The sequence below is a fragment of the Vidua macroura genome, chromosome 4, assembly GCF_024509145.1.
Source record: "Vidua macroura isolate BioBank_ID:100142 chromosome 4, ASM2450914v1, whole genome shotgun sequence".
In the NCBI taxonomy this organism is placed as follows: domain Eukaryota; kingdom Metazoa; phylum Chordata; class Aves; order Passeriformes; family Viduidae; genus Vidua; species Vidua macroura.
Window position 1 is genome coordinate 10,530,573 of NC_071574.1, and position 14,085 is coordinate 10,544,657.

Genomic DNA, 14,085 nt, shown 5'->3' on the forward strand with positions numbered 1-14,085 from the left:
TACACAGAGCCAAGGCCTTTTCTGGTTTTCATACCAGCCATGCTGGTGAGGAGTGGGAGGGGACCCAGCCCAGACAGGTGACCCCAAGTGACCAAAAGGATATTCCAGACTGCATGAAGTCATGGTGTGGGCCAGAGCTCAGTGAGTGCTTTTGGTGAGAACACTATATTATACAATTATTCTATTATATTAAAACTGAACACTCCTGAATATGACTAACTTGTATGAGTTTCAGCTCACTTTCAAATTACTTATAAACTGTTTTTTTGAACTGTGTTTATAAAGGCTCTTCTCTCACTAAAACTGGTTAGTCAGGAAAAACCCCAAACAAACCCAAAACAATACAACTTTATTTCTAGCATTCATTTTCATATCTGAAAAAAAATAGATTTCGTGTATATTTGCCTATTGACATTATATAGAAATTATGCATTGAATTTTTGATTGAAACCAATCTCAGCAGTTGTCCATATGTCTGCAATCCTTTTCCCTACTGTTAAGAGGCTAAATATCCCTTCTTCCAAATATTAATTCAAAGAGCACGTTTTTTTGTTAAGAGAATTTGTGTGCAACCCTCTTGTCCTTCAAGAGTACAGAGTTAATAAACCCAGTCTTTTCCAGGAAACTGTTATAAACTTATGACACTGCTTCAGAATGAATTGTAAGTTTTGTTGCAAAAACATATGCTTTTGTTATGGAACACTGGGGTTAAGGGTATTAATTACTTTCTTTTTTTTTAATCTTATCTGAATTTTGGGTTGTTTGGTGATTTTTCTTGTTATTTTTGTTCATGTCCATTTCCAGTGTGCAAACCTACATCTGTAGAAAATAACAAATTGTCTGTATCAACCACTGATCCTTAAATGTCAGCTCATACTGCAGTGAATTTTATATTCTTGTTTAAATTGCTGGTAAACTTGAGTTTATCTAATGTTGGTTTATTTTTTACATGCTCTTAGAAAAATCCTAAACTAGGTAGGCCAGGCAAAACTCTTTCTTATCAAAACTTATTGTCTGTACTGTTTGTCAAACAACCCTTCATTTTACTTGTGTAGAACTTCAAATGTGGAGACAGATGACAAAATTAAAATGTAAACCTTGTGTTTGCAAGAAAAACTAGGCTTGGTAGATACTAAGGTCTATGGAAAACTGGTCTGCAGTCCTACACTTAAGTGGCTTTAATATCCAGCAAGCCACAACTATAACATACACTAAATTATTCTTGATTCATAAAAAAGAAATTTTTTTTAATATAGCATATTTAGGACTACCGACTTTTCTTATGGTTTTCCTTAGCTTGTAGGCATTAAATAGAGGTTCTGCAGACTCCTTTTTGGAGAAATATGACGCTTCTACATATATTTTTAAAAGTAGGTCTTGCCTGTATTCTTCTGGCCAAAAATTTCTTAAATAAATTTATTTCTGGAGTAAGAAACTATAAATACAGAAACAAAATAGTACTGTGATAAATTTTTGGCCTTCTTACTCTAGTCTTGTCCTATTTGCTATGCAGCACAGTTCAGAGTGACTTCCCCCCTCCCCCACTGACTATTGGAATAGACTGTGTGTATATTCCAGACTTTGTATTGGTGAGACAGACACACAGTAGCTTTTCTTGAAAATAAATAAGTTGTAATTCTCAGATGACCATAAACTTTATGAAAAGCTGTAACATGAAAATATAGTGCTACTTAACCAATAGTATTAAGGGGGCTGAAGAGAAAATTGAATTTTTTTTAAAAATTGTACCAGCATGGTACACGCTTACAAAAGTCCAAGCAAAATATTTCTGTTTCGCTATCCACTCTTTGGCTGAAAGAAGATTAAATTTCTGCAGAATGCTTATATATTGTTTCATCATCAAATGTCACTGGTGAAAGTAAAGATTGCAGTAATTCTTTGTTTAAAACATTATTTCAGGTTAGAAAATATTGTGCTGCGATAGAATATGTTGCAGATGATTGTATGTTTTGCCTTATTTTGTTTTATAGGAGATTCTTAGAAATTATCAATTTGAAAACCAGAAATTATAACTTTATAATAAGTTTTCCTGAGTTCTAGCTGGATCAAGGAAAGGGATAGTGGTAGTGTTACTGAGAGATTAATAGTAATTTTGTTTCAAAATAAAAATAAATGGTTCTGATTCTTATCCTTTTGTTGTAAAGGTAAATAGAAAATCTAGGTGTATTTTATGTGTGTATGACTGGTTTCACTATGTGAATAGATAGGATTATGGGACAGCAGAAGAATCTTTCTATACAGCTGAGACTGAATTCCTGTGAGTTACATTTAATATGTTATACTGCTAAATCTGGGCTTTTTTATAGTCCTAAATACATTGCTGTAAAATTCTTCACTGGATTAGCGTTAATTTATTTAAATGTCACTTTTGCTCTGTTTTTAAGATCACACAGTCTTGTAGTGTGTATTATTAGAAGGTTTTCTTGTTGAATTTTAGTCCTAGATTGTGACCCAGCCTGGCAATTTATTATCTTCTAACCCTTGCATATTCTGATTGTCGCTATACCTTTTATTTCAGCCCTATTTGGAAGAATAATAATGTATGAATAAATCGTTTTATAAAATACTAAGTTATCTTGATGAAAGACTTCTTCATTTACTATAATCTTATCTCTCTTCTTCAACAGCCTGTGTCAATCTCGGTCAGTTTCTCAGCAAATTAAGGATGCCAATGGTGTTTTAGATAATCTTGTTCTTTGTTCTTCCTTTTGCAGCTGGACACAAATTTGTGGTTTCCAAGTTATCAGTGTGGATGAGGACACAATTTGTCATTTATTTGCTCTTTCCATATATATTTTTAATGTATTGTGGATCATTTTTGTCTTGATGTCATGAAGATCATTGTGATCTGCTGAAATGTAGTTTTACAGTCTATTATACAATTAATTTTTGCATATGCGCATACAAAAAAGGAATGAATAGTTTGCTATCTCAATATTCCCAGTCAATATACTTTTGTAGGTCAATCAAATGAGTGGTCAAGCACATTCACAATAACTTACTGTGCATCTATGTAAATAGTGTGTGAGGCTCTGCTCATGTTTTACTGACCTTAACAAATATATTGGACTCCAGTATCTAAAATCATAATGTCTAAAACCATACACTTATATATATATCATTATTAATTTTAATGGCAACATTACTGCTTATACTGCAGCTGCTATTTCAGCTATTCAATATTGAAAGAGCACTGACCACGAGGAAAGACTGTTTAAATTGTTCACTATAAATCTATGTGTCCTTCTACAGGCTTATTACTGCTTGTGCTTGAAGATGATGCCAGGAATTTTAAAACAGCCAATTCTAATTTAGTCTTTCTTTCTTTGAAATATTTTAGTTATATTCCTTTGTCTTTGAGATAAGTGCAATTTGGTACAATACCCTCTGAATGTGGAGCAAGGGCCAGATTGTCTCATGGTGACTTATAGATGAAATTACATTCCTAGCACCAGATGTAGAACTCAGAGAGTATGGCATGATGGAAAAAATAATTAATGCCTACATCTAGTTAAAACTGAATAAAAATGTTGAATGGGTAGGTGAAAACTGGGAAAATAGTAGATGTCTGGAAAGAAGTAACACTGATAATATCTACATTTCTCCTTACAATAGTTCTCTAACCTACTTTTATGCACTACACATAAAATGTGCAGTCTAGGTTTCAAGCATGGAGGGGTACTATATTTTATTCTCAGAATAACATACAAGTAGCATTGAATACTGAATGACTTCAAAATGCCCAATTGGGGATGCATAATCCTTGTGTTTGACTGGTACCATTAGGATTACAGTAAGAGTAGGAATTTTTTTAGCTATTTGCGAACACTTTTCCTTAATATTAATAAAGTTGTTTCATTTTTTGTTTCTGGTATGTTTCTATTTCTGAACTGGAACAGAGTCCCACTGAAGTTGCCAAAAACCAAGGGCCACTAAGGGCCACTCAACTGTCATGAAGCCACATTATTTGTAATCCAAGTAGTTAATCTGTTGAGATAAACTTTCAAAATAATCTTTGGTGTCTTCCCTACTCTAACCCCCAACAGAACTTTACACCTTTTGGAATTTCCAGTCAATATAGACTGTCAATTCCTTAGATTTGTAAGACAAGAAGTTTTGACGGGTTGTTTGGGAAAGAAGTAAGGAGGTTATTTCATTGGAATGCTGAAAAAGGCTGTAATATAGAAGCAAAATTTAAAGAACTGCTTATCACTGTTTTAAAGAGCCTGAACAAAAAGAAAGATAGAAATAATTCAATATTGAGAACTATGGAGAATATTTCAATTCTAAGTAAAGGTAATACTTTTTGAAGTTAGAGCATAGATGTGTGCTACAGCTTTTTGATAAATAATTAAATTTACTGCTCAAACTTAAGAAATTAGTAGGAAGGTTTTTCAGACTGCTGTATTATATTTCAGTGCAGACCTGGAATAACCCATTTTTTTTTCTTGCTGAAAATTACTAGGGTTTTGGTTAATACTTTGTTTTTTTTTTTTCCAGCAGAAAAATATCCACAGAATACTGCTTTATAATAAGATGTAGCCCTAACAGACACAGATGCAAAATATGTACATATTCCTTGTTAGTCAGCCAGTGTTCTGTTTTTTGTTCTGCACTACCTGAATTAATTACCACTGCTAAGGTGCTTTCTTATTTGATTTTAAGAAGACTCCTTAAGTCTGGTCTCTAGCCAAATAGGTTGGAAGATGTTCAATTAAGATGCATCTCCTGTTGAATTCTCTGTCTTGCAGTCAAATCGTTAAAGGTTTGAGGTGTTTTATCTGCTTTGGCTAAATTCAGGTCACCACAGCTGCTTCTCTCATTTGCGTTTAAGCCTTTGTTAAACCTTTCATAATTTCAATTGCAGTTTTGCACTTAAGACCGATGAGTTGCAGAACCCACCACTGACATTATAGATGCTTGTATCTTTCTCCATGTCTGTGTTGCTGTCTCCCTCAGCATCTCAATATTTCTTTTTCTCCATCTGTTGGATGTCCTGATATGGAGTACTTCATGTATGAAGATGAGAAAGACCCATCTGAAGACCTGAAACTCAGGTTCTATGCTATTTGTTTAGTACTACTTGTTATTTCTTATCCAGCAATAAGTCAGCACCAGGTAAATAGAAGGCAAGGGATTTTTCTTTCCCTCCCTTCCTTCAATTGTATATAGGAAGAGACACATTGCATGGCTACAGAATTTGTCTTCGCATTTTCATATAATTTAAAGTACTACACAAACAAAAACCAGTTTACAAAACACTTTTACTTTCCAGAAGTTCTCTTTTTGGTATACATACCAAAAAGGCTATGTGTGACTGAACTAGCACTGAGAGAGTTCTACACAAATTTGCTTTCTAGAAGTATTCCCTGACTGTACTATTTTCCAGCAGTTTATTATTTCAGTCAGGTCAGCCATAGCCTTTTCTAGGTAGAAAATCCAGGGCTCTGCTATTACAATTTAATGATAGGATGCTGTTGGGTAGAAAAATTATCTAATAAAATGCATATTATATTACTCTATTGTGGCTTGACATCTATCAGAAATGCTTCTTTGTTTCATACTTTCATGTAACTTGTATCCATTAAATGCTCTTTTTTTGCCTGAAAGTTGCTATGAACTTTTGAGAATAATTTCACTTTGATTTTTTCCTTCTTTCTTGAACTGAATTGCTTAGAAATAGGTCTGAAATTTCAAAAGCTGCCTGACTATTCTGAATGCTCGATTTTCCATTAATTTCAAATCATATAAATGGCTTTGAAAAAGATAGCACAAAGGCTAAGTTACCCTAGAGTGACATTTCAAATTTGCTGAGGTTGATGGTAAAATCTACATTGATTTGAGCAAGACTAAGAGTTTCCCTTATGTGGTGCTGGGATAAGGCTATAAATGAGTCAAAAATCTGTTCATTTGAAAAAAAAAAATGAAATCTTTAATATTAACAATGATGATCTCTGTTCATTTAAATGAAGTTAACCTCTTGCTTAAAGGTAAGTATTTTCATACTTTCACTTTGTGAGAGACTGAGAGAAAGTCAGTTTTAGTCTCATTAGAGTGGGAAAACTTGCCTAGATTGTCAAGAAGTACAGTGCTGAAATTGCATGAAGCAGGGAGGACATGACATTTCTCTTTAAATCTGTTGTGGTTTGGCTTTATTTCTGTGAACATAATTTGTAAGAGGAAAGGTCAAATCATCTCAGAAGTAGATGTCTGTCTTAAACTAGGTAGGCAGCGGGTGTAGATAGCATAACCATTTACACTGCAAGCTTTCAGAGAGAAAGCCCTATGAAAATTCAAGTGTAATTTAATAGGGATTGTCTTTTCAGCTGGAAGTATTTTGCTTTACACAAATGCAGTCCTTTCCAAAAAGTTTAAGAGGCATAACTGAAGTAGCTTTTGACAGGAAGTAAACTATATTCATAAACTCAAATAACTGCTATATTTTATAGGCGCCAGCATGACCAGTATTGTTAAGTAGCAATTTCTGACAGGTATGCATATGCATTCTTAACACACTTCCACTAGACCTAAGGTCCAGAGAACATCATCGTCGTCTGAAGTAGAAAAGTCTTTTATTGGATTTTTCCTCTTAATTTAAAGAACACCTATTTATTTGCTGAGTTGAAAGAGACCCACAAGGATCATCATTTGTAATGTTTGTGTGTAATGATAGAGTTATTTTTTTCTAATTAAATATTTTTTATGCCACTTATGTATCTCAAGACCGTTGAAAAGATGAATAGAAATAATGTTAACCTGTCCTTCACTTTTATAAGATTTTCTGGACATGTTTTCTATGTCTTGATAGTTTTAAGAAATAATAATGGAATGCATCCCCCTCCCTCTGTTAAGATAACACACAAAAACACCCAAAACAGCTGCATATGCAAAAGGAAACCTTAGCTCATTAAGCTTATTGAGACATAGAGAAGTGCTTGTAAACTGAAAGAGAAGAAAGGTAACAGTTAAACTATTCATTGCTGATCTGAGAAACAAATCTTAGAATGACAATGTGTGACTAATGAAAGTGCTAGTTGAAAAAGATCAGACTACTTTATTTGCATTCTGCCTTTTGCTTGCTCTGCAGATATTACAGAAAGCTTTTAAAAACCAGCCCCACTGTGTTATTTTTTTGATTCTTTATATATTAGGATATAATGTTCACAGTCTTTCCATGTACCAACCTCTTTATGTTTGTAACTTTTAGAGCCTGATTCCAATGACACACTGCCTCGATAATTTATAAGAGTTCTGCATCAAACAAACAATCTTATTTCTAAATAAAAGCATTCCTCTACAAGTTCTCTTGTTTTTAATGTTTATGTAATCAATAGTAGTGATTGGGGATACTTTTTTTCTAGTTTTGTATATTGGTCTAGTTAGAATTTTAAAAGGTGCTTTGAAAGAACTGGTTCAGTTCCATTCAGAAGTAAATATAAACATCTATTTAAAAAGAAATCAAATTTTCTATATTAAAGAAACTCATCTTCAAATCTTGTTTTTATTGAATTAGAAGGCTGATTAAAATGAGGAAATACTTCAAGTGCTACAGGCTTTACTATTTTTTTTAAATGAAATCAATGATATCCAAGTGTGTTATCATGTAAACAGGGTTTCATGATTTAGAGACAAAAATGGCATAAGAAAGCTATGGAACAGCTTTTTTTTTAGGAACATGCTAGAAAGGATTTTGCTAAAAATTTTCAGTTAAATCTGTCAATATTCATTTTGTTTTACTTGCAGCTCAAATATGAATTTGTTGCTTGTTTTTAGACAAACTTGAGACATCAAGACTGAGAACAGTACATCAATTGTGGGAAAAAAACATTTAAAATAACCAAGTTTATTTTTTTCCTTCATCCTTTTAATTTTAGTTAATCTTTATGAAATATCAGTAAAATACAAGAGAATGCCCAACATTTTAAGTAATTGAGGTGTAGGTAGGAGCACCCCAGACTACAGATTCTGGGTTCATCTGCTTCAGTTTTAGGGATGTCAAATTTATCCTTTTTCTACAACAGAATAGAAACCATCTGGTTTAGAGCTCTGTGTAATTGTACCCAGAACAAGATCCTGCACAAAATCTTGGCTTCACAGGCATGAAGTCCATATGCTTCTGACTTCTAGGAGGCATCAATGGTAGTGATTTTGGGACCTATATGTAAAATAGAATATTAGGGTTTGTGATATTTTTTGTCCCCTCACCACATAACATAATGGTGTTCTGATTTAAGTCTTCAACTGATCACCCCCTTTACCCTTGACCTTCTTTCTCTGTTTAGCCTATGAATGAGGATGTTATGGATGAATAAAAAGAATCAAAGCTTTACTTAAAAATGATGGCCTAATTTGTGTTGAGCAGTTATAGACTTGAATGCAGCCAGAAAACAATTGAAGTTCAGACAGCTAGTTGAAATTTGATGGATCAAGACTGAAAGAGAATGGATTCCTTCATGACACTAACAAAGTCCCTGTTTTGTGTGCTAAAGATTATTTGAATTTCTTACTGTTTCAATAATGAAATTTATTTAGTGATTTATTACATTTCAATTACTTGAAATGTAATAAAATAATTACAAATAAGTATGTTTGACAACTTCATCATCTTTATATTTTAGGATTCCACAGAGAGTTTAGTCTTATGGGATTTATTGCAAGTTTTTGTTTTACTTGTGAATGCAATACTGAATCTTTGAACATGCTCCCTGTTGTGGCATTGAAGTGCAGTCAATTTCTTATAATGAACCTACTGTCTAATAAAAATACTTTAAAAATGCAATAACATCTTGAACTTCTTTATTATAAAATTTTGTGTGCATTTAAATCTTTGTGAAGTGAACAAATAGAATGTTTGCATTTTTCACTCTGACTTAATTAAACACACTCATTCTCATTCTACACGTCTTTTGCACTATATTTTAAATATTGAAAAATTATGTTGGCAGTGAATTTGAGTGCTGTTGCTGAGGATACTTAGAGCTGATCTCAAATTATTAAAACAGAAACCTAAACCAAGGTTCTGACTTCTTAAACTAAATTTTAACTCTGTCTTTAGATTAAGCAGTGCCTACCTCTGCCCTCTTCCTGGCTTATGCCTTTTGTTGACCTGTAGCTTTCTGACAGAAAACTAAGAAGACAAGAAACTTGCACAAGTAGGCAAATGCTAATCTTAGTTAATAGGAAAAAATGTTGTACATACTTGATGTAATTATCCCATCTCAAGGGTACAGTGAAGAACATGGAGAAATTAAAGCAATGGGTACTCCTCCAGCTTATGGAATGTATTGTGTATCCTTATGGTAGTTCTGTTGAATCCTTTAGAGAGGAGCTGTGAACTTAAGACAGACACAGTGATTGACATCTCATGAGTAGCCTTCATTCTAAATGTAAATTCTACTTAAAAATGAGCAACATTTACAGTTATTTGCCTAAGACTATAAGCTGTCTGGAAAAAAGACTTCATTTCTTCAAATATTTGCCAGTTCTTTAAAGGCTGTGGTTGTAATTTGGCAGTGTAACATCTTTTGAAGTTGGCTTATAGGGCAAGAATTTCTAGGTAACAAGACTAGATCTCTTCTGTTGTAGAAGCTGATGTTCAGTTAAAAATCTCACCTTCCCTACTTAGAAGTATTTTCCCATCTTACTGATTCTATAATTCTAAGATTATTGGCACCAACCACTAACCCAGAATGGCCATGTTCACCACTAAACTGTGTCTCCAAGTGACATATCTACATGTGTTTTAAACACCTCCTGGGAGGGTGACCCTCTTACTTCCCTGGGCAGCCTGTTCCAATGCTAGACAAACCTTTTGTTGACAAAATTTTTCCTAATATCCAATCTAAACCTCCTCCTGTGGTTCAACTCGTGGCCATTTCATCATGTCACTGGTTGCCTGGGAGAAGAGGCCATCCTCTACCTGGGTACAGCCTCCTTTCAAGGAGTACTAGAGAATAAGTTCCACCTAACCTTCTTTTTCTCCAGGCTAAACATCCCTATCTCCCTCAGCTGCTCCTTACAGGATTTGTGCTCCAGAAATGTCTCCAGCTCCGTTGCCCTTCTCTGGACATGCTGCAGCACCTTGACATCTTTCTTGTAGTGAGGGGCCCAGAGCTGGACACAGCACTCGAGGTGTGGCCTCACCAGTGCTGAATACAGGGGGACAATCACTGCCCTGGTCCTGCTGGCCACACTATTGCTGATCCAGGCCAGGATGCCACTGGCTGTGTTGGCTACCTGGGCACAGCTGGCTCATGTTCAGCAGCTGTCACCAGCACCCCCAGGTCCTTTCCAGCAATGTTTACTTAATGAAAAACAAGCAATTTCTCTCACTGTCCTAGGAGGTAGGATCTAGAACAATTAGAAGTCACCATCCAATTTCAAATTTCAATTTATTACTTTCCAGGCCCTATGCACTTTTATCACTCACAAGACTTTCCAGTTCCTAAATTTTACTTTTCTAAGAAGGCCAAATTTTCCAGGTTTTATTTTATTGTTTTGAAATCTTCTAGGCTTCTGTTGAATAATATGTGTATTTCTGTATTTCTTTTGTTATATAATACATATTTGGATAATTTTCAAATATGACAAGCAGCCTTTTTCAGAGCTTATACTACTTTTTGTTTATATATCACAAAGAAGTGTTTTTATACTTGTTTCTTTCCTAAGAGCTGTATTGACAAAATTTAGATTTTTATAGTAATGCTTTATAGAAACTGTCAGACTAGTGTGTTGGTTTTGCACAGCCTGGTTTCTGGTAGCAGGGGGGGCACAGAGGTGGTTTCTGTGAGAAGATGCCAGAAGCTTCCACCTGATGGCTCTGAAGATGGACATGCTGCTGGCCAAAGCTGGGCCAATGAGAGATGATGGTAACACCTCTCTGATAACATATTTAAGAAGAAATCAAACGCAATGTAGTGGTGCAGTTTTAATTCCAGCCAGAGAAGAGAAGGAGATGAGAACATGTGAGGGAAACAACATGGAGACACCAAGGTCAGGGTAGAAGGAAGGGAAGGAGGTGCTCCAGGCACCGGAGCCGAGATTCCTCTGCAGGCCATGGTGAGACCATGGTGAAGCAGCTGTGCCCCTGCAGCCCCTGGGGATCCACGGGGAATGCAGAGATCCACCCACGGCCCGTGGGGCAGGTGCCCTCACCAGAGTGGGAGAGCCTGGAGGAGGCTCTGGTCCAGTGGGAGACCTGGTGGAGAGAGATGGACCATGTTTCCAGGCTGGCGCAGCCTGACCTTGGAGGACTGCACCTCGTTGAAAGAGAGACCCACCTCACAGCAGTTTTGGGAGGAATGTTTGCCTCTGGAAGGGATTCACATTTCAGCAATTTTGGTAGGACTGCTGCTGATGAGATTGGAACCACCTGGAGAAGTTCACAGGTGTCTCCTGTGGGAGGGACCCCACAGTGCAGCAAGGGAAGAATTCCCTTCCCTGAGCAGCAGAAGAAAACCTCAGGTGATGAACTGAGCAAAATCCCTACGCTCTGTCCCCCTGTGCTATTGGTGGCAAGGAGGGAGTGGCTGGGGGAAGAAAAGGTGTTTTTAAGGGCTTATTTTACTTCTCATTATCTTTCTCTGATTCTGTCCGTAATAAATTCAAATGACGTTGTAACTCTAAATTGAACCTGTTTTGCCCTTGGATTGTTTTTTCCTGGAATTTATCTCAACTGATGAAGCCTTCATTAAATTTCTCTCTCCTCTGCCCAGCTCTGACAGGAGAGGGTGAGTGAGCAACTTTCATGTGTGCCTAGCATTTGGCCAGTGTCACACCACAACAACTAGCTAAAAACAAAACCCAGAAGCTTATTGCTTTAGATGTGAGACCAACTTTTAAACAGTTTCCTCCTCCCAGTTCATAATTGATTCCTTTTGTGCACCTTTCATGATGATTTAATTTTTTTTGCAAATTTTTCTATAGTATGTGATTTTTGAAATTTGACTTTGAGAAGTGCTTCCTGCTCATTTTCAGCTTCTGCTATACATTATTAATTTTAGTTTATGGCAATTACTGGATTATTCTGTATGTAATGAGTACATGATGTACCAAATACCAGCAGATTAGAGAATTTTCTATACTAATTTCTTCATGTCCTGCTAAGAATCTCTTCAGATTGTGTTCATAAGAACAGACTTTTGTCTGTGTCTGTACTATCTATAGCTAAATATTTTTGAGCAGAAGCCAGTAGGCTTTTGTAGCAAGGGTGATGGTGACAGGATGGTGCAGGAGAAAGAGAAGAAACAAGGAACTTTAAGTTACATGTAAACTTTTGGATGGGTGGTGGAAGATGATAAAGATTTAGGAAGTAGACTTTCTAAATTTTCCTCCATGCCATCTTATCTGGGAGAAATGTGTAACACTGTGTTTAGGTTTCTTTTTCTGGTGTTTTTTGGTTTTTTTCTTCTGTCTGGAGAAAAAGTAGCCTGAAAATGTAAGTAAGTAGCCTAAAATCCACTTTAAAAGTATAAGGGTTGAAAATAGACCAAAAAAAACCCAGGGGGAAAGAAAAGGTACAAACCCTCACTTCTGTGATCTGTAAGTTGCTCCGAATCTTCACGCAGGCTTTGGAACAAGAGTTGCATTTGATTGTTGGATGTTGAGATAGAATTCAATTTATAAATGTCTTAATTGAAGGTTTAAACCTCCATATTGAAGGTTATACTCCTCTATTGATGTGTGCAAACAGCTTGCGCAATGCCAGTGATGTCCAGAACACAGTTGTTTTGGGGAAAATATCTTCTATTTATCAAATAGAGAAAAATAGTTCAATGTAATCAAAGTTTTCTATGGGATTTGCCATTAAGCTTTTTGCTGTACATAACTTGAAGTAAACGCTCTTTATGAAGCAGTCTTGCAGCTAAGTCTTGGCAGCTTAGAGAATTTTAAATTAATCTTTTGCTCTTTTGCTTTTATACTTTTCCTGGAAGTTTAAAAGTACTTTTATAAACATTTGTAGTATTTCCTTTTTTAAGCTAGTTTGTGTTCTGCAGAATGAATATGTTGTCCAGGGAAAGCAGTATTTCAAACAGGAAAAAATATTGTGGGAATATCTCTTTCATTGCTACATCTACAGCATGGATGTACTTGGACAAGATTCTTTCCAGTTTGTCCTCTCTTTTTTAGAGCACAACAGGATGACTGCTTTGACAATGAACTACTTCACATCTCTGCAGAATGCTTAGCAACAGATGTTTTGGAATTCTGAGGTGCTGCATTAGGCTGCTCAGTCAAAATATGTCTGCAGAAAGGCAGTGATCTTCAACAGTGAACAACTCTCATCACGATCTCATTGCTGCACAACACTGTACGCGTCTGAAAATGAGCGTGTGCATTTTGGTGAATCATGTAAACTTCAGAATTGACCTGCAGAAGCACTTTCCTTGTTAGTTGGTGTGACAAGTTAGTGGATAATGCATAATAAAAGACAAAATTCTTCACTGAAATAAGGCAGTCAAGTTAAAATAATTTTCCCTATTATTGCGATGCAATTGGGGCACATTTTCTTGTACTGAAGGTTTAACGATACATTCTCTTACGTTAAATGTATCCTGCTCTTTATGCCAGAGGAACAGAGAGTTCCATCGGAGCCGAGCAGTGGCTGCCTGTAGTTCTCCAGAAGGTGGTAGCATTGCTCTGTGCTAGTGCAGAGCATCTGCATCCCGCTCTGTTACTTCCAGACCTTTATTCACGAATGCCTTATTCATGCTCAGGAGCCATGCTTCCGTAGAATATTTTATATTTAAATAACTAGAAGATTATTTGTAAATTCAGGTTTGATGCCTGTTTGGATTTTTTAATGCTTTAGAAGTGTATTTTTTATTTTGTTGCTTTCTAAGTCAATCTGCAGAGATTTTGCTCTTCAGTATACTGAAACAATGAATGCAAGATGCACACAAAATAGATCTAGAAAATGCAAAGCCACAGCAGAAGCAGTCTTGGAGGACCTTCTGCTTGAATTTAGGCTCCAAACATGTATTACTCTGTTGTGAAAGTGAAAAAGTGAACTGATTTTAAGATGCACTACACGATACATCTTTAGCCCTAGGAGCTGTGTGCAGG

The 14,085-nt window shown here is 35.7% G+C and overlaps 1 long non-coding RNA gene across 1 annotated transcript; it reads right to left on the reverse strand.

Annotated features, from left to right (window-relative positions):
• Positions 1–7,941: 7,941 nt before the first annotated feature.
• LOC128806885 (uncharacterized) lies at positions 7,942–13,078 on the reverse strand. The gene is made up of 3 exons (XR_008436969.1): positions 12,551–13,078; positions 9,221–9,356; positions 7,942–8,176 (listed from the first exon to the last, which is right to left on the reverse strand). It is a non-coding gene; the product is annotated as an uncharacterized LOC128806885 (long non-coding RNA).
• Between the last annotated feature and the right edge of the window lie 1,007 nt (positions 13,079–14,085).